Source organism: Corvus brachyrhynchos, unplaced genomic scaffold (genome assembly GCF_000691975.1).
Source record: "Corvus brachyrhynchos isolate BGI_N302 unplaced genomic scaffold, ASM69197v1 scaffold10, whole genome shotgun sequence".
Lineage (NCBI taxonomy): Eukaryota > Metazoa > Chordata > Aves > Passeriformes > Corvidae > Corvus > Corvus brachyrhynchos.
Genome location: NW_008236180.1, coordinates 9,356,418 through 9,377,135, shown reverse-complemented (window position 1 = coordinate 9,377,135; position 20,718 = coordinate 9,356,418). Strand labels below are relative to the sequence as shown.

The window sequence follows — 20,718 nt, the reverse complement described above, 5'->3', positions numbered from 1 at the left end:
CTCCTGGAGCATCCCAGCACATTCCGGAGCCAGGAGCGCTCCCGGCACATCCCGGCACATCCCGGAGCCAGGAGCGCTCCCGGCACAGGTGCCATTAGAGGGCAGCCCAGGCTGCTCCGGGAGCGCTCCTGCCCCGGCTCCTCCGCCACCTTTCCTGGGCTTTGTCAGGCAGGGCAGACCCCGCGAGGCTGGAAAGGCTCAGCTCTGCGCAGGAACTTCACTGACAGCCTGGTGAATGAGTAAGATTCTGCAGGATAGCGGAATTCAGCTGCTTTGGGGAAAAAAATACACACAGAGACACGTATTTGACATTTTTCCTCTCTTTTGTCAGTCCAAACAGGATCTCAGTTTGCTGAGTGCATGCTGAGCTGCTCTGCACTGCTTCTCACGGCTAAAATGCCATTTTCCCTGTGTTGGCCTGAGCACGTGGAATAACATCCCCCAGCACTGCAAAACACGGACTGTCTTCTGATACTGTGATTTTACAGAACGACACAAATACACCTCGCCCAAAGCTGCTCTTGGGGCAGCAGCAAGCAGCCACTCCAGGGGTCAGGGGTACCTGTAGGAGCTCACCGTCCCTGCAGGAGCTCAGAGTCCTGAGCAGCCTCACAGCTCCTGGCACCCACTCTCCGGATCTCAGATTTGGGTTGGAAGGGACCTCTGGAGAGGCTCCAGTGCAAGGCAGGGTCACCCAGGAGCACGTCCAGGAGGGGTTGGGATGTCTCCAGAGAGGGAATCACAGCCAGACCCATCCACCCTTCTCAGGCACGTTTGGTGAGAGCTGCAAGCATGAGAACAAGGCAAGAACACAGAGTTTCAGGTGTGCAGCTTCAATAATTTAAGCATCGCATGCCAGCAAGGTGAATATGAGGCGGCTTTTAATTTCTTTGCAAAAAATGTTTTCATCTCTTTTCCACTTCAACTCGTGGAAAGTGGAAACAGTTTTTGCTGAGCTCTCCCAGGCAGTGACTGGATTGGGGTGTTTGTGTCTGGCCACAGCTCCCACTGGCAGTGAGAGGCTCGAGAAAAAGAGTCCTTTAAGTGCATTTCTGCTCCTCCAGATCTTGTCACTGACCCCATGTGCAGCTGCTGTAGTTAAGATTAGGGCTGCAATTATTTTTTGCTGACTCTGTGGGTCTGAGCTTTTGCAGCAGAATTTCTCTAGAGGGCAGTCAGGACTCAGAGCTGCCTCGGAATAAATAAATATATATATATATTCTGTAGGAATGACAGATCATCTTTGCACAGCAGTAAAGGTTACAAGAGTGGGTGCACATGTTGCAGTGTAGGGTAGAACAGCTAAAAGCACATAAAGCAAACTGCACACTCTTCCTTCTCGTAGCATCACCCAGGATGAGGTTTCTTTGCACGTTTGTATTTGAAATTACTCAAAGCATTCTGCTTTCAGTTGGGAGGAGAAAGGGGCTTTTTGTTAGGGAAGATTCAGTTTGGGTTAGTGGAGGGTTTGGAAAGAGGGAAACAATTTGGGAAAATAAGTCAGGGGTCCAAATGGCAACCTTTGGGCTGGACTGGACTTGCTCCTGTGACTCTGACTTGGTCCTTCCAGAAAACTGAGGTGCCAAAGCCAGAGCTTGGTCCAAACACAGCATTTGTGATCATCCTCTGGCTCCAACGTTGCACTGAACAATGGCAAATGTGAGAATGCCTCTGAAAGGCCTGCTGTGAAGGGTGTAAAGCCTGCTGGATTTTCACAGAACAGGAAGGACACGAGGTAACACTGAGATTATGAAAATTTTGGAGCTCTTTCGCACCTTCCCCATCATCTTTGCACACCCTACTTGAACATGGTGCAGTGAGGGCACCTCAGGAGATGAAATCTTCCGTCAGGACATTCCAAAAACCACACAGGAAGACAGGTGGCTGGAGAGGGGTATCAGCAATTATATCATGGCCAACACTTGATAATAATGTGCCCCTACTTAAGTCCAGAATTGGAGCCATTTATTGGGCTTGGTGGTCCCATGAATAACAAAAGGTGTTTGTGTCACTCTACGGTGCAATTATGGGATGTGATAGAGGCTGTCTCTATTGCAGTGTAATAAGCATTTACTGCTGGTTTTAAATAGGGCAGGTGTGGCTGAATCTGAGCTGTGCTGCTGTCACCAACGCAGGCAGGCTCACGTTCCTGCAGGTGCCTGTTTGTCCCTGCAGCCACACAGAGAGCTCAGGGCTGTGAGGGGTGTAATCACCACAAACCTTGGGGATCCAGCTGTTTGCAGGGCCTAACCACAAGAGCTGAGCCCTAAAACTGGAGTTCACCTTGGTGTGCAGATGTGGAGGGCTGAGTGAAAATGGGATTTACAAACAGATCAGAGGAGAGATGGATTTCTTACCTCCGGTACAACAACGAGGCTCCCCAAAAGCTCAGGATTTGGGCAGGAGTTCACAACAGCAGCTGCCTCTCTTTCCCAGTGTTTTATTGCCTTCCAAGGCATGTGTCCATGCCTTCCTTTGTCACCTTCAGCGTTGTAAAACAACCTCCCTCCTTCAGCAGCACCACCAGAGCTCTCAGCTCCTTAAATCTCACCTCCTTACCCAAGTACTCCAGTCGTTGTCATCTCTCTCATGTCAGGTGTCTCCAGGGAGTGTTTTCCTCCTGGTCCCTGATCGCTCCATGCCCAGAGTGCTCCTGCCTGGAGCTGCCAAAAGCTCTGGATTGCTCCGTGTGCCCCAGGCAGGCACCTAACCCCACCTGAGGCAAGGGATCCCTGTGGGGAACAGGAGCTGCCTCTCCCGTCGGAGCATTCCCACACCAGCCCTGCTGTGCCATCGTGTTTTGCATATGTGCAAGTGCTATGCCAAAAATTAAAGTCTGGGGCAAAAATATCAGTGGGAGGCTTTGAACAAGTGACTAGCCATGATTTTTAAAAACTGGCTGGTTCAGGCAGAGATTTGGGATGTTAGGAACAATGTGAGAGCGGGCTAGGTTTTATTGTAATATTATGTTTTTAAGGAATACTAAATTTAGGATCTAAAGATGTTCATACTTGAATATATTTAAATAATTACTCTGTGAAATATTCATCCTACAATCTGTATTCTTGCTTTTCAGGTGTCTTAGCATCTCACAAATCTGTATTCCTGGCCTTAAAAAGTGTGTTTCTTGCCTGAAACAAATTTAAACAATAATGTAAGATGCCATGAAACTTGAAACCTCCTATGTCAAGTCAAGAGGAGGCTCATCCAAGGTAATTCCTTCCACATTTGAAAGAGAGTTTGGAGGTTTTTAGCTCAGCTCCATCCATTCACCTGAGAGCTCTTCCATCTCCTCTCTGTGGCCAAGTGTCCCCTCAGGCTGTAGAGGGGCAAAGCACGTTTTAGGTCTGGGTTAACAACTGGATTTTGAGCAGCCCCCAGCTCATTTTGGGCTCTGACAGTTCTGCTGGTGCAGGTGTTTGCACAGCACTGGTGGAACCACAGAAGATGTGATCTCATGTAAAACCCACCCAGGTTAATTCACCAATCCCTCACCGCGAGAAACAGCAGTCATGGGAAAGGTGCTCGATGTAGAAATAACACCAGGAGTGGTTTCCTGCCCCATGGGCAGGTTTTGAAGGTAGAACTCTCCCCTGGTTGACACTGAGATAGAGCAGAGAATCTCCCAGGATTCTCATGAGAAATGGGTCAAAGCCCTGTGCCTTGGTTCTCACTGGGGCACCCAAAGTGACAGCTGCACAAAGAACCTGAAAAAACCCTGCCCCCTTTTCACCCAGCCCATGCTGGTGATGAAGATCTTCGTGCACATTTGCACCCCAAGCACTCCCAGAACTTTCCCACCCCTCTGAGGTTATTCAGTACGAGCAGTAAGGCTCATAAATAGGATTAGAACTACCCCTTCCAGAGAGGAATATCCACCTCAAATAGATCTATTTCAAAGGCAGTGGCTCAGGAGTAATTGCTGTTTGGGGTCCTCAGTATAATTCAAGCTGCACTGTCTCCCAGAGAAAGCTTTTAGTTAAGGGGCTGTGATTTTAGGAAGGCTTTATACCCCATGTGTGCACCATGGATCACGGCCCTGGAAGAGGCAAAAGCTGAGCACAGCCGGCACAGCAGGGCCTGACAGCGTTATGACCTTTATCAGTTGGGGGAGAAATAAGCCCAGCCTTAGCAGGACAGTTAAGCCAACCTGACCATACCCTGTGCTGCAGATTTACAGCACGTGGCCCACCCTATAAAGCAATTGTTTAGAAACCAGGGCCTTGAAACCCTGCCTTGGACAGAACAAGTCCCTGCTCTCAAGTTCCACCGAGCTTCACTTCAGCCAGAGCCGTCCCCAAAAAAATCATCAGTTTGTGAGAGACCCAGGCTGACAAGCAGCTCATTCCACACGCAGGGCTGGCCCAGCCTGCCTGCAGGAACACGTGGAGCAACCAGCCAGGCTTTAGGAATTCAGCACCTGGAGATGCAGGCAGCAGCAGAGCAGACCTGGGCTGGCTTATTCTTGGCTCTGCTGACGCCATCTCCTGCTGCTCCTGCCTCAGGTCCCCCTCTACAGAGCTGTGGAGCTGAAGGGTTTGCACAAAGCTCTTTTACATCTCTAAATGAAAAACACAGAAAGACCAAATGCTGTTGCAATGAAAAGCATTTTCCTGGGCTGCTCAAAATCAGTGGAAATCCATACTGGACACTGCTCCTGGCATGTGGCTGCAGTGGCACTGTTACAGCAAAGAGTGCTTTCCTCCAGGAATATAAAGGCTGGGGAGGCGGGAGGAGATCAGGGTTAGTGGCTGGGAGCAGCCAGTTACTCGGAGGGGAAGGGAGGGTGGGGGATTTCAGAGGTACCTACAGGGAGCTGTGTGCCAGCATCCCAGCCTGGTGATTCATAAGCTGCTCATCAGGAGCTGTTAAATATCTGCTTTTTGCCAACGCTTGCTGTTTCAGTCTGCCAAAGATACTGGAGAAACAGTCACTGTAAAAAATTTATAGTTTCTCTGGGGAAAACAAAAGCTTTTTGTGGCATAATACGACATCATAAATTAAAACTTTTTTTAAAATTGAGAAGTTACATCATGTTTTGATGTAATGTGATGTGGCAGGTCATGCTTTTAATTTTAATAAGCTTAAAAAAGAGAGAGTGATTGAGATTTGGGAGTTTAAATATTGTTTCTGAACCTGCATCCTCTCTTTGACGAGGCTGGCAAGGCAGGTTCACCTCTGCCATCTGGGTTCAGGTCTTGTTTCAGGAAAACAATCTGAGCTGACTTCTGGAGGCATCAGCAGCAGTTAATGAACTGAACTTCCACTGCACAGACCTTCCAGGAAATTGCCAAACAGCATTAGCCCTTCTGTGGTATTTGTCATACTCAGGTACTGCTGTGATTTAAAAAGCTCATCATCCCCAGCTTACCTTTTTGGAAATCTCCTGCAACTTCCAATTGTTAAAAGTTCCTGTCAGAGAGACCCAGGACTGTATTCCAGCAGCATTCCAGTCTGAATTCCACAGATTGCAGGAGCAACTGCAGGGCTCCCAGTGCATCTCTGAAGAGTTGGTCCTTAAACAGAGGCATCTCTGGGATTCAGAACTGAAGCCCCTCCTGCTGCAGTCACTTGAAGACTCAGGGTTTTTGGCAGTGTGAAGTTGTTTCAGAGAGCAGAATTCATGGATCTTTAATCTGATGTAAGCTCCCAGTACACGTAAGACTGTAAATAGGTACAGAAAAGTCTTCTATCTGATGATCAATGGACCTGGGCCCTCTTTTTTTTCCAGGAAAAGCAAAACTCTTTTCTTTTATTCATGATAAAGGGCACAAAAGGGATATCAGCCTTCATTTTAACCTTTGGTCACTGCCGTAAGAAATGCAAAGGGTCAGGCACACTGCAGAACCAAGCAGAGGAGAAATAATCACCTACTCAGCATTTCACATCCCAAATTTGCTTTGTTTTCCCTTCAGCTGAGTCCCTGAATGATGTTTATTCATTCCTTTCTGACACAGCTTCCCTGGACGGCCTCGGCTCTCACCAGACCCCAGAGGGGGATTGCCCTCATCCCTCGCTGGCTCTGGCTGCAGAGGGATCCTGGGGCTCTCACTGCCTCCCTTGGCAGAAACTTGGCACTCTCTGGAGGAGCCTGGCATCAGCCTCGGGAGAGCGGGATGAGCGATGAGTGCTGTGACCCAGCCGGGTGCCGGGGATCGCTGCCGGCCGCCCCGCCGGCCGCCGAGCCCTCCGCCGCGCCCGAGCTAATTGCTGTGGGGCTCTTCAGGGCACTTGCCTTTCATTCTCCTTTCTGATTTCTCTTTCCAGTCCTCTTATTTATTTTCCTAATAGTTCATTTTTTCCCATTCTAACTCTCATTTTGATATTTTTTATCGCATTCAGAGTGGAGGGAAAAGGGTGACCCGTTGTCCTCCTAAGCGACACCCAGTCTGTGGCTTGACTGACAGGAGGTACCATTAGAATCAGCATCCCTCCTCTGACACAGACTATCCATGTTAACATCTCTGTACTCTGGCGATGGATTTGATCTCCCAGAGCTGTAAATTATGAGTGACTCCATCAAAGTCAGAGACATTCCTGCAGCGCTGACACGGGGGAGGTCGGCTGGGATTCGTGCTTTCAGGATTTCAGATGTCTGGCAGGAGTGGTGCTGGCCACTTCCACCATTCCCTCGTGTGTGTGCTGGCAGGCAGCTGGCACAAGGACCTGCTGTGAGTGAGCTTCTCGCTGCCTTGGATTTCTTGAAGATCAGGCTCACACTGGCATTTGAGCTTGGCTGTGGAGAGAGAACAGTGCAATACTCTATTGGAAATCATGTCAATATCAAAACACAATAAAAGTGAACCAAAACATCTGAAATCGTTTTCTCTGTGTACACAGAGTATGTCTCCTTGGGGTAACACTGATCTTTCAGAGTTCATGTGGAAAGTGAACTACTGCAGGCAGAGAAAGTTCAGCTGAAAACAACAGGCCAAGATTAAACATCTCCAAAGTTAAACTGTGAGGAGGAAAATGATTTTGCCTTCAGTTCTACAATTTTACATGCCGGTGGTATGACTGGTTTCTGTGCTGGTAATTTCTTTGCATTAGAGAAAGCCATGAATGTTCTGGAGGAGGCTGAACTCTTAGAAGAGGCTCCGTGGGAAGGGGGGAAGAATGCAGAGTTTTGATTCATGCCAGAAGGAATGTGCTCACTAGGAACAAAGTTTACAAAACTCGTTTCAGGAGGTACGAAACCACAACGAGATCAAAACCTGCATGATCAAACTAACTTGGAAAACAGAGTAAGTAGCTGCAGAAACTGGTACATAGGGAAAGTGGGGAGGGTCAAAGGTGGAGGAGCCTTTAAATCTCTTTGCAACTGAGAGAAAACAAAAAAAAAGATTTTTAAGAACTACATACTTTGTATTCTCTTAGATAAAGAGAACACAAAATGTCTGGTTTTCATCTTTTTTACACTTATGTAAAATTAGGATCAACTCACCAAGTTAATGGAGTTACATAGGTTTAAATCTGGCATAAGCGAGATAAGAACCAGGCCTGTCAGTTCATTAAGGACTTCATTAACTGTCACTGCAATATCTTGCAGGGCCTGTGTTGCTGCAAATAAAAACATGCCTTTGAGGCCACAGGAGGGGATCCTGCCTCTCCTGGAGTGTGCTCTACAGGCAGCTGCCCATTCCCAAGGCTGAAGCCAGAGGGCCCTGGATCGTTGCACTGGGAATGGTGAATCTGTGTTTGCCCAGCCCCAGGAATTGTGCCTGGAACAGGGTGGATGCACACGGGAGAGTCTGACCTGTCATCAGTGACAAACAGCACAGAAAACACACACAGGGCTGCACACACACAGCATCTTCCACTTAATTAAACTTTGTCATGACTTCTTGGCTGGCAAAACTCTCCTGTTTATGTTTATCTCAGATGTAAGTTAAATATAAAACTTCATTCCACCATTCTGTGCTTTCTGCTGAGGGATTGCTGATGGTCTCATGATGCTACTCAACCCACTCTATGCCAATTTGACTCAAACATCAAGACAAATATGTATTAAAAACCATCCACGAGAAGGATCGGAATAACAAAGCAATGAGCAGCTCGCTCACAAACGTCATTCCCCTTCAGGACTGATGGGCTCCACCACTTCAGCTTTGCTGTTTGATCAGCTGAGAAATGCTGCAAATATCCCATGTCCCACTGCCAGGGCAGTTGTGAACAACGGCAAATTTTTTTGTTTAAGTTATAGGTCAAGCAGCAATTTCCCAGCACAGCCCCAAACGAAAGCAAAGATTTTCTTCCTTTTAAGCACACATCAGACCAATCTAATTTACTGGGGAGAAAATTCACTTTAGTGCAGAAGGACAATCCAGACGTGTACACTACTTAGGCTCTTGTTAAGTGAAAATTGGGATAAGTGGTACTAAGTGGATGCATAGATCTTAAGCTTGTCCTCTTCAATAGGGTGAATTTTACCCTTAATAAGAAGTGTAAGTACAGCATCAGTGTTGTCTGGATCCTTCTGAGGATCATTAACACACAGCTGAGTTTCCCCATAAAGATGCAGCACGAAATGGGAATTAATTGAGCTGTTTCAGTAGTTATGTACTTCTTGCTTTTTGCTTCTTACTTGTAAACTGTGAACTCTATTATGTCTTGTCCAAATTATGCCGGAGAAAAGGGTTTTGAATTAATTTCTATCAATCCTTCCTGGGATTTCCTTATGCATTTCTACTCCATTTCTGCTATTTGTTCTGCTGGAAATTTATCATATCACAAGGAAATCCTGCAGACATCTAATTTAGTCTTGGTGTGACTTGCTAGGTTTGTCCTTGAGAAGGTCTGCTCGGAATGCAGCGAGGGAAGCTCAGATATGCATATGAGATATGGACCCTCCAAACAAACTTCACAGCCACAGCTCCAGACACCAGGGAAGGGCTGATGGCAGCCCTAACCTGCAAAAGACTCAGACTGGGCCCGAGGGAGCACCAGAGGAGTTTGGCTGCGTTTGTCCTTCCTTTAGACAGCAGCACCACACACGTTAAAGGCCCGGTTCTCTCATTCCCAAGGAACACTGAGTGTAGAATTGAGGCTGGTGTAACTCTGGAAATGGATTTGATTTCAGAGAAGCAGCTTTGCAAGGGAGGAGGATGCTGTAACTTCAGCTCCAGGCTGCCAGACCTCCATCCTGGAAAAGGGGGGACCTTCCCACTCTCCACAACTCCTGACAGGAGGGTGCAGCCGGGGGGAGCTTGGCCTCTTCTGCTGTGGCCCAAGTGAAAGGATGAGAGGAAATTGATTTAATTTGCACCAGGGGAGGTTCACATGAGATATTAGAATTTTTTTCACTGCAAGAGTGGTCAGGCACTGGAATGAGTTGCCCAGGGAAGCGGTGGAATCACCATCTCTGGAAGTGTTCAAGCGGCATCTGGACGTGGTGCCTGGGGACAGGCTGGGGTGATGATGGTGGTGCTGGGTCGGTGGTGGGACTGGATGATCTTGAAGGTCTCTTCCAACCCTGATGATTCTGTGGTTCTGTGAACACTGGGGTCTGCTCTGCTCCTCTCAGCGTGGTGGCATTTCTGGCTCCTAGGGATGGTCACTCCCATCATTGCCCAACTCCACTCCTCAGAGGGATGTGAATGGACAATCTTGCTCTGTCCTGAGCAGTCACTTGAGAGAATTTCATTAGGTGCTCCCAAGCAGGTGGCCTGAATTGCTAATAGAGTTAGAAAATTCCCTTTTCCTGTTCTATTATTTTTTTTTCCGCTTGACCCCAAATCAATCTTCTGGCTGGTTCAAAAAGCCCCATTGTCCCAGGGGGGTGTGAATGACACCTTGGTGTGAGAGCTGGTGCTTTTGGCTCGTGGCCCTGATGTCATCTCAGTGCTCTATACATCAGAAGAGTGTCCCCTGACCCAGACATTGCTTTACCTTCGCTGCAGTGACTCATCATTTTCCCACAATTAAATTTTTGAGCTCTAATGCAAAGCAGACTTATCTGCTTTGACAGGACAGTACAGAATAAACAGAAAAGACTAAATTTGTATTGGCAGCTACCACTGTGCTGCAGTTATGAGTAATCCAGCACAACCAGAAAGGACACCAAGAAATCAAAATAGACTCGAGTGGCTGGAGAGGCAAAAGAGAAGCCAGAGCTGTTGGTCCCCAGGAGCTCCCTGGTTAGAGTTGTACCAAGACACTGGATGGGAACAGCAGCAATAAATGTTTCCAGGATTTCTCTCCTGTCTATATCTCTCTCTACTTTTTCTTTTAATCTTTTATTGTCTTTTTTATTTCTTTAAACAAAGCTATGGCACTGTGGCTAATTTCTCTGTGTGCTATGAAGACTAAGCAGAAAAAACTCCTCACGATGAGGACCAGAATTCAAACACAGCAATTTCCTCCATCCTGTGCCCTCCTTCTCTCAGACCAGCACTTCCCACAGAGTGTCCCATCTGCCCAGTTCCCTTTCCCACTAAAGCTGTGGGATGCTGGGATGGGGCTGGAGTGTGACCCAGCCCCACCAGCAGAGAAGCTGCACACTCCAGTGGCTCCAGGAGGCTCCTGGAAACCATCACTCCCTGCACTGGTGTCCAGTCAGATTTGATTTGTTCTGGCCGCATGCTAAAGACAATTACCTGGTGCCACAGATGCTTTCTTGTGGTAGGGACATCTGTCACACCTGGAAATGTTTGTGGAAGAGGAGGGAAGTCAATTTATACACAAAAAATTGGTTGAATCTTACCTTGGAGATCCTCATTTGCAGAAGGGAACCGATTCATGAACTGGGGAATCTTCTAACTGAGGAAAGACCTGCACCAGATCCAGCTGGGTTTAATTCCCCCAAGTCCCTGGGCCCAGTGTTGCTGGATGGCCCAGTCAGGAGCTCTGGGAATGAGGAAAAACATGGAATTTCTTATTATATTTATATTGCATGGCTCCAAATTTACATGTGCAATTACTGCATCTGCTCGTGCAGGTCAATAAACCTGTGTACAAGTGAACAGAACTTGCTGGCTCATGTTTCAGCAAATTAGGACATGATTACACACAGTCAAAAATCTGGATCCTAAAGCTTTGTACACTTCTGTTGTGATATTTTGTAATTGCTAATTGCAACAATATCTGTGCAGGGTATGTAATTCAACATGACAAGTGTTTTTAGCAGCAGGTGAATAAGATCAGTTATTGAAACAGCAAAATTATTGCCAGCATTGAGGAAATTAGATAAAAATGGTCCAAAGAGCCTCATTCATATCAGATCTAACACAAGCTGGAGTAAACACAGAGAATTGTTAACTTTACATGTCAATAAATTATTTAAATAGTTTATAAGAAAACAGAGTGACTTGGCACAGTTCTGACTTTTGAGCATCATAAACAGAGCAGTAATACTACACAGCTCCACTCATACATTTACGTTTTGGACTACTCACCTCTTGTATTCTGTATGTAAATTGGAAAGCCTCGAACATTCATACACCAGACACAAATTCCTCCCTTTAACAGCTCCCAGCCCTGGGCATAGGGAAGCAGAAGCTCTTTTTGTTACACGTGAAATCTGCTTTCACTGGCTTACATTGAGCCTGAGTTTTGGTCCTCAAGCAACAGTTGGCATCATTTATTCCAAACTACCACAATCTCTCATCTTGCACTCCATCCTCCAAGGAAGTGATGCCTGGAGAAGGCTGTGAGCAGCTCCAGTTGCTCTCTGGGAATGCCAGTTCAACCTTTGTGTGTGCACTGGAAGCTTTGGGAGCTCGGTCTGAGCAGGATCTGCCGGTGGTGCCCAGTGCCAGCAGTGTGCCAAGGGCTCTCCAGGGGAACAGGAATGGACCTGGCTCTGGGCCAGGGAGTTTTCAGACTGCCACAAAGAGGGCTTCACTTTTAATTAATTTTTAAATGCAAAGCATCAAGGGCATGATATCCTTAATGAGAAGGACAGGAGCACCTTGCCTTTCTCTTGCCTCCCAACATGAAATAAAGGCTGCTGGGTGTCCTGCAGGAGCCCCTGTGAGCACGTGTTTGCTCGGGACATAAGAGGACAGGGATGTGGCCGTGTCCTGCACCTCCTGTGGCTTCAGATTCACTTCTCAGACAGCTGCAAAGTGATCAGTTTGTCTTTCACAGCCCATGTGCATTCTGCATCCAGTTCTACATCAGGATGATGAGTAGCACAGACTCTCAGATCCGGCTGCAAGTTCTGCTTTTCCCTGTGGCAGCTTTGGTGTTAAAAGCAAGGGAATCACAAAGCACAAGTGAAAAGGATTCATCTGAGGGGTCTCTCTCCCTTAGCTAAGTTTTACATAAGGCTCGGTACTTAAGAGCTGTTACCCTTTCCCCCTCCACGACAGTGACTGTGTCAGTCTGCTCCTCATCAGCCGCCCCAGCCAGAGCGAGCCCTGCCTGGGAGCAGCAGGATGGGGCCCTTTGATCCGAGTGCCCCTGGAACACCTGCAGCATTTGGGGCTGGCTTTCAGGAGGATTTCACACCTCATAGCTCATGCCTCCTTCCTTAACCCTCTGCCCTGTTTACCAGAAGTAGTTTTACCTGATTTCTTGATGTTAGCTCCCTGCTCGTGTCCTGGCAATCAGTTCATAAATAAAGCTGCCATTTCCATATCTCTGGACAGGCACAGGGAAAACAAGCACGTGGGAAATATTTGTGCCCAGAGTTAGCATTTGTAAACCATCGCCACAGGCCCACAGCCTTCCCACTTTTGTTTTCACTTTAAGGTTCTTTCTTAATAAGGAATAATGAACATCAACACCCAGTTATTCAGTAAAGCAAAGCATATAAGCAATTAAATTAAATTAAATTAGCACAGCCAGGCAAACAAAGCAGTAATCATTCAAGTCCTCTATTTAGGCTGCAGCCGTAGTGATAGACTGAAGAATAACAACACATTCCAGTAAAGACAATTACTATTAAATTTTTATTTTTCAAAAATCTCAAACACTGAGTAAATACTAATTTTTGTCACAAAAGGTTCCTTTTAAATCGTCTTTCCCTCTCACTTCAAAATGTGACAAATCCCAGACAGAATTGGTCTTTTATAAGCTTCATTTTACAGGAGTATATTCAGCATTATCTTCTCCACACAGTTTGAGCTCGTATCCTCCTGGGAGTCCCCACCACTTTCCTTGAATGTACTAAAGCAAGGATTGGCCAGTCCAGAACAGTAAAGGATGAAGGTATTAGAGAATAGTCTTGGGTCAAGAATTATTATTGCTAGAGGCCTCCAAAATCTAGTTATGGGTTTCAGCAAACCCTGTGGGCTCTTATGATAATGCTTTGCTACAGTATTATTGTTATATGGCACTAAATCAGTCAGATTCATGAGCAACAAGAGGTCAATGTCTGATTGAAATTCATAAGGTCAAAAAGGAAACTAAAAATCAATTTATAAGATATGAAGATTTAGGTTCAAACTATATCCATGAGCAATAAAATTTCACATCCATAAATGTAAGAAATCAGTTATTAAACTTGAGGGGGGGAAGAAGACTTATTAAGTTTTACACACACATAAGGCAGCTAACACATAATTTTATCAGACATTACTGAAATCCTATGTGTAATATAAGAGATGATGGGCTAAAATGCTAAATGGTTTAGCACTAAATTATTAAGTGATGTATCCCTAAGGTATTAAAAAGATAAGAAATGCAGAGCAGGTGTCTCTCCCACCAACTCTTGATCACCAGTTTAAGTGCATATTGATAACAAATGCACTTTAGAGGCAAAATAGTATTAGTAATATTTTTGCTGTGTGAAAGCCTCACGTCAGAATAACTTAAAGCTTCTCCCTGACAAAGAAATGTTCATATTTATTACATATATATATATATATATATTTACATAAAATCACATTAAGTGTTAGCTCCCTGTAGAACAGAAATGAACCTCCAGTACAGTGGAGTTGGTTTGGTACTTACACACAAGTAAATAATGGAGGGGAAACAACAACTCCACCACATTGAGAAGGAGAATTATAGCAAGCACTCTTACCTGGGCTGAAATGAAAATGCATTTTTATTAAAATTACAGATTAATGGAGATTCCTGGAAGCCAAAAGGTATAAAAATGGCATACTGCAGACAAATGTGGTTATTTCAAGCCTAGCCTGTGGATTCCACAAGAACTTTTTATCCCTTGCTATTAATTTTCCAGCTGTCCCCTCTTTGGATTGGTGATTGCTCAGAGAATGCTGCTCAAAATTGGAGCATCCCTCACATCCAGGGGGTGGACATGGGATAAAAATGGGGCACAGGACTCATGCACACCCTGGCTCATCTCTGATGAGGCTTTTCTGCGCCCGGACAACACCTGCATCTGTCTGCTGAAGCATCTCTGAGAGGGATGCACTGCAGCAAGCACAGAAAAGTGATTTAAATCAGCTAAAAAAATACTGTAATGTCCAAAAAGAAACAGGAAGAAGAGGAATGTCAGCGGGTTTAAGGCAGATTATGAATGAAAGGGCACAGTGTCGTGTTTGGTGGTGGTTGAGGATTGTGCAGAAAGCATTTCTGTGCCTCAGCCAAGTGCAGAGCAGCAGGCTGCATTCCTTGGATTGAAGCAGGTGGAATTTCAGAGCAAAACCTGTTCAGGTTGGCCATTTCTTCAGGGATGCCATTCCCACAAAATGAAGTCTTTGCCTTTATTGCAGTGGATTTTAAAAGCCCCCCAAAGATCAGAATTCCCCCCGAGTTGGATGCTTATATTTATGTAGTGCTCCCAATCCAAGGACAAGGTGAGCCAGACCAACAACATTTGAACGTGTTTTAGAACAAGGGGAATTAAAAATAGAAGTGACCAAGGCTGGGGTTTTCCCCTCCTTGCAATATTTTGATTTTCATTTGTCTTTTTGAGGCAGAGACCAGCACTGAGATTTCCAAGCTTTGCTCTCTGGACGGGAATAAGACAAATTATTTCTGAAAGACAAAAATACAAAACTCTTGGATAATAACGTGGTTGCAGGGATTTAATGAATTCCTGGGGGACTTCCCAAATTGCAAGAGTGGCCAGCATTATGTCATTTCTGGGATCCAGGATGTGTTCAGAATAATTATGTGAAATTACAGCAAGTGGTGATTTTAGAACTTTCTCCTTTTTTTCTCTCTACATAAGCAAACTTCCATGACTTAATTACCAGTTAATGTAATAAGCAACCAAAAAAAATATCAGGTTTTACAATGAAAAAGAGAAAATTCTTACGCTTGTTTACAATGACTGTGGAGTAAAATTACCTAAAAAGGTTAAGATTGTTATAGTAGCAATATTTTAATGTAGTAGAGTTTAAATTATATTACAAAAATTATAGATGATTATGGAAAATGTTACATTCTGTGTCTAGCAGGATACCTAAACACTCCTGTAAAAATGAAATAAGGATCTATTAATGCCATAAACCTACTTAATAAAAGTTGCTTTCATATTCAAAACCAAAATATTAAAGCATGCTCCATATCTGAAAGTCAAAAGTGAAAGAATAAATTAACTAAGGTTAAGAACCTTGTAGCAGCTGACTAACAAAGCTCTAGGGCATTATAAAATTTCATGCTCTTGTAATAAAAAGGATAAAGAATTGGCTAGAAGACCACTAAAAGTTAAAATAAATGAACATAAAATAGATGAAAAAGCTTGACACGGCTGAGACCACAAATGTGTAAAGACCAAAGACACAGTTTTAAGCCATTAGAGGACTGAATCAAATGCAAAATGAATCCTAGTAGTAAATTAATGGAAAATTACAAAGGTAAATGAGCTCTTTTTCCCAGTTACAGAAAACTTTTTATATAATTTTTTCCAGCACTTGAAAACATTAGAAGTGTGGTGAGTTAAGTCCTGGCACATGCCCAAGCCAGAAACAATTCCTAATACTTCTGCAGATAGAAAAAATCAATTTTTATAGAACAGACAGAAACAGGATCACACGAGGTGGTTTCACTTAATATTGGGTGGGAGTAATTTGCCTTTTAAATTATTTTCTAGAGCGAGTTCAAGTTCTACCTCTGAGCTCGGCCCCACCTGCACTCGTGTAAACCTTCAAAAGCAAGGACGAGAAAAAAATCAAATATTTGAGACTTGTTTTGTTGTTATTTCCTAATCAGTGGGTAAGAGTGAGAAGGAAAGAGCTTGGAAAGGTAAAGGCACACTATAAACTCAAGAAAAAAGAGACGAGGCAAGGCAGCCAAAATCTGTAACTTTGCAAGATCAAATACAGACAAAATGTGGAAGGGAACAAACCTCTGGTCCTGACACGTTCTGTTCACCAGCATAAGAAATGTTTGCCTCTCTGGCCACTTCTGCATTTGGAAAACCTGTTGAGGATGAGAAAATTGGCAATTAGGGATCTAGCCTGGCTCCCAAGTGAAACAGCCAGAGGGATGGCAAAGCAAAAATCACCTTCTGACCTCCAAGCATCAGTGCTTAGAACCCCAGAACGGTTTCCTAGGTGAGGCTGGACCCCTCTGCTCTGGTTACAGCACCCAGAAGTCTTCCTGAGCTTTATTCTGTGCTGTATTTTGCCTTTGGAAGGTGCAGCCCGGAGCTGAACTAGGGTCTGGTTTGGTCTCTGCAGTCCAGAGTGTTCGGAGTGCGATCACTCAGTGCAGGTGTGATCCATCTGTCTGCAAAGGTCTGTGCAGAGTCTGCCTGTGTGAGCTGGGTCTCACTTCATGTTTGAGAAGTTCCAAGTGACACAGGACCAAATTCCCTCCATCATCCTAAGCCATGGGATGTTTATTGTAAAAATACATTCTCCCCCACGGGCTTCCAGATGGATGAAGTGCAAGAGTTTTTCTCAAATCAGGAACCCCAGGAGTGATTGGAAAGAAAAGATTTATGGGCAGTGCAAGTCTGGCTCTTTACTAGCACAAGTCCGGAGGGTTTTTAGGGCTCTCAGCACAGCTTCTGAACTTTGGTTTCTGCTGCTTTCAGGAACTGTTTTCCTCCAATTCTTATTTTCTGGATTTTTGGTTTAGCTTTCAGGCTCTTTGTGGGTGTTTTACCTCCAGGAGCTGCTGCAGGGGGAGGATATTGGTGTTGGAGTGTTAATGCAACTCCTTGTGTGACCTCTTTGTCATCTCCACCATGAATGTTCCCCTTTACAGGGCTGGAGAAGAGCTTTCCTGAGTGCATGGGAAGGCACATCCCAGTGGGAAGGCAGGTCCAGCCTGTTCCAGCTGTGGAATGGCAACAGAGGCACCTCCAGGTCTGAAGGACAGTGATGCATTCCAGGACAAGGAATCCCTCGGAGATGGAGGTGGGCAGGACACCAGGAAGAATTCCTGCAGCCTCCAGGTTTGAAATGATGCAGCTGAGTGGGTTTTGTGCCAGCCACCCAAATATGGGAGGGAGGATCTGATTGCTCTGCCCCTTTTAGCCAGGCAGAAAACCCAGAGCAGCTTTTGGGTGGAAGTCGTAGAAGGTTAAGTTGAAAAGGCACGAATGAAACTCTGGAAATGGAGGAGCTGGTGGGAAAAGCTGAAGTTCAGTGACATTGGTGATAACAGACAGAGGCTTTTGAGTGTTTTGCAGGAGCCCATCAGTTCTCTTCATTAACAAACTGTCCTGGCCCTGTTTCTAGAGCAGCCCCAGCACATCAATCTGACCATTTCTAATGAGATAGAGGCTGGGACTGCACGGGCCAGACTTGCTTGTCAGCCACTGCCTGATGGGTTTAAGTAAGAAATGATCCTTCATTAATTAACCTTCACTTGCTATGTAGATTCACTCATTGAGATGCAGGTAATTAAGCCAAGGTCATTTCAAGGACTGACAGAGCAAAAACGGCAATGCAAAGGTGCTGTGGTTGTTTTGATCAAGGGCTTTCACTGCAGTTGTTTCCGTGTGACAGTGACACACTCAGAAGTGGCCTTTCGGGGGAAAAGAAAACCACCCTGGTTTTTTAATGTGTCACCCCAAGGCTAAATAGGTTTTGGACCCAACTGTATAGACTTGGTACGTGGGATAGATTGAGAAAAGAAAATATAAGTACTCCAGAAAATTCCAGAAGAAAAAAAAAATAATATGTGGAAGAGAGGCAGGAATGAACTTATTGGGAGGTCTTGACAGTGACTGAAATATCTCTCCAAAAAAGACTCTCAATCTTGCATTTCATTTAAAGTAATAGTCCCCAATTAAAACAGAACCACTCCAGTTAGAAAACTTTCTGTAAAAAATAGAAGTGTAATTTGTCTTGGTGCTCAGATTAATCTCCCTGGCTTTTAACCCTTGCCCACGAGCTGGTGCAGCCCTGTGGGGAGCTGGGCAGTGCAGGCTCTGCTCCCTCCCTCCCTCCCAGGTGTAAAACTCCAATTATGAACCCGCTGTAGCTTGGGGACAGAACAGCATTTTCTGCAGCTCCTCCAAATTAGCTCCTACATCAGTCCAAGCCGTGTGAAGCTCCAAACTTTGATCACTGTTGAGAGCAAAGTGAATATATTGAACCTGCAAATAGCCTTTGGCTCTTTCCAAGTGGCTCCCTTATAATTTGAGTGTTAGATTAAAGTTGCATGTTATAGATTTTAATAACTCTCTTCCATTTGGGCTCTGAGTGCCACTTGCTGGGGATTATATGACCCGACTCCCCAGCATGTCCCATTATGGGCACTTAACCTTGAAAGTTGTAAAGACAGAACATTTAATCTGTTAAACACAGGCAGAATCAGAAGGTTATACAATTACAGGTAATTTGGCTTAGCACTTCTAGTGCTTTTCACTTATGAAAAGAAACTTTGCTGAAAATTTTATCCTCAAGAAATGGAAAATAAATGAAAAATGTTGAAGAAAATATTGAGTATTACAGGACAAAAATATTTGTTGAGATATATACATAAATTTGTTTCAATTAAGGCCTTCAGTAATCATTAGTAAACTTTTACAAGCAAAGAGCAAAATTCAGTGTTAACAATTGTGTAGAAAAACCTGGAGCAGATAAAAATGACTTTGAAATTCTTTTTCCACAAATATTCCTGAGAAGTGTAAATTAGAGTCTTCAGCAAATCACTATCTCCTTATGGAAATTCCACAGCTGGGCAAACAGCAAATTGTTTCCATTATGAAATAAAAAATCAATAAAATTAAAATCTTCTAAAAAAGAGGAAATAATTCACTACAGCAGAAAAGACCAGATAACAACAAATTATAACAGATAATAACCAAAGCATTCAGGCTTTATGGTGATGAGGGAAGGGTGCAATTCTATAGAGATTACAGAAGATTTATTCATTCTAAGTTTAAGAAAATTGATGCTTCAATAACAGAGAGATTTTTGGGGGCCATTTTACCACCCACAGATGTTGCTGGACCTTTAAAACACTGACCTGAGTAATTAAAGGATGCAGGTGCATTATTATTATTATTATTATTATTGAAAATCCGCCTGGAATCAGATTTAAGGGGGTGATCAAGCCTTGGAGCTCAGAGGTTTATAATCGAGAAATACCTGAGAAAGGTTTTTCACAACACCTTTGAAGTGGGGGGAGAGAGTGAGATGAGAAATAAGGTGTGAAAAGCTGAATGTCTGCTGATCTCAGCCTAAAGTTAATTTTTCACAAGGAACCAACACCATGCAATGGGAAAGATGAAGAAACCCATGGCTGGACAAACACTTGGACATGCTCCACACACAGTGGGGTTTAACAAGGAGGAAAACTATTGGGATTTCCATTTGAATCCTCAAAACCTGCTTTGTAACTGATTTTTTAAAGAAAGATCCAACCATTTGCATTTCCAATCCCCCCAGGGAGCTCCTGGTGGCCCAGCACACGATGGGCACTGCCCAGTCACCCCTGCCCCGCGTGGCACATGAGTGCCACACGTGTGACACCGTCACAGGCACTTGGGGCTGCTTTTGGCACATCTCACACACATCACCAGAGCTGCAAAAATGAGCAATTAGAACTGTGTTTCATTTGGAAATCTGAATTTTCAGCACCACCAACATTTTTTTCCCAGGAAGGCAACACTGTCAAAATGTTTTGTTTATGCAAAGCTCTAAAAAGGAAAAAAAATGCCAACCAAACTAAAAATATGAAGTCAGCTGAACCTGAACGGAGCTCCAATTACACCCATTTTTTTAAAGCTTTTGCGAAAGTGTTTGAGCTTAATTAGGTTAAGCTATTTCAAAGCATGCCCAGTTGTTGTAATCTGTTTATGATACAGAGTTGCTCTTTGATCGTGAATGTTCATTTTTATAGAAACCCTGTTATCAGTCCCTGGATAAGAAACAAAATGAGCAGTGTTTGTGGTAAGAAAATTTAGAAAAGTTTAGGGAGCTCAGAAAAGAGCTGTCTTCTTAACAAAAGAAAGACTTGACTTAATTTAGCATGTGATGGCAGGAGGGTAAGTAAATGATTTTTTAGGGAAGAAAGGGAAACTAAAGTGTGTTCATTTATCCACCCTGCCAAAGATACGGTGCTGGAGAATCTCAACCTGAACTTCACCACTCTTGGGGAAAGCTCCTCGAATATCTGCTCGTCATTTTTATCTTTGGAAATTCTTCCATTCTCACAGAAAAAGAGCACAAATCATTCTCCAGCCTTGAAACTGCTGCTTGATAAGGATATTTTAGAGAGAGTTAATCAGAAGGGTGAAAAAGGTACAATGAAGTGTGAGTGTCCCTCTGAAAATACTCTGGCTCTTGATTTTTAAAGAGCAAGCTGCGGCTGTCGGTGGAATTGGGTAACAAGAACATCCTCAGACCATCTTTATTTCAGAGCAGGAATCTGGGTTAGAGGCTGTGGGTTGGTTTT

At 44.5% G+C, this 20,718-nt stretch overlaps 1 long non-coding RNA gene across 1 annotated transcript in view; it reads right to left on the bottom strand.

Annotated features, from left to right (window-relative positions):
* Positions 1 to 5,377: 5,377 nt before the first annotated feature.
* Positions 5,378 to 20,718, bottom strand: part of LOC108447116 — a 21,891-nt gene continuing 6,550 nt past the window's right edge. Inside the window, exons 2-4 of the long non-coding RNA XR_001862513.1 lie at positions 16,208 to 16,281; positions 10,703 to 10,845; positions 5,378 to 6,736 (exon numbers count right to left, since the gene is read on the bottom strand). This is a non-coding gene — a long non-coding RNA (uncharacterized LOC108447116). The remainder of the gene's footprint in view (positions 6,737 to 10,702; positions 10,846 to 16,207; positions 16,282 to 20,718) is intronic.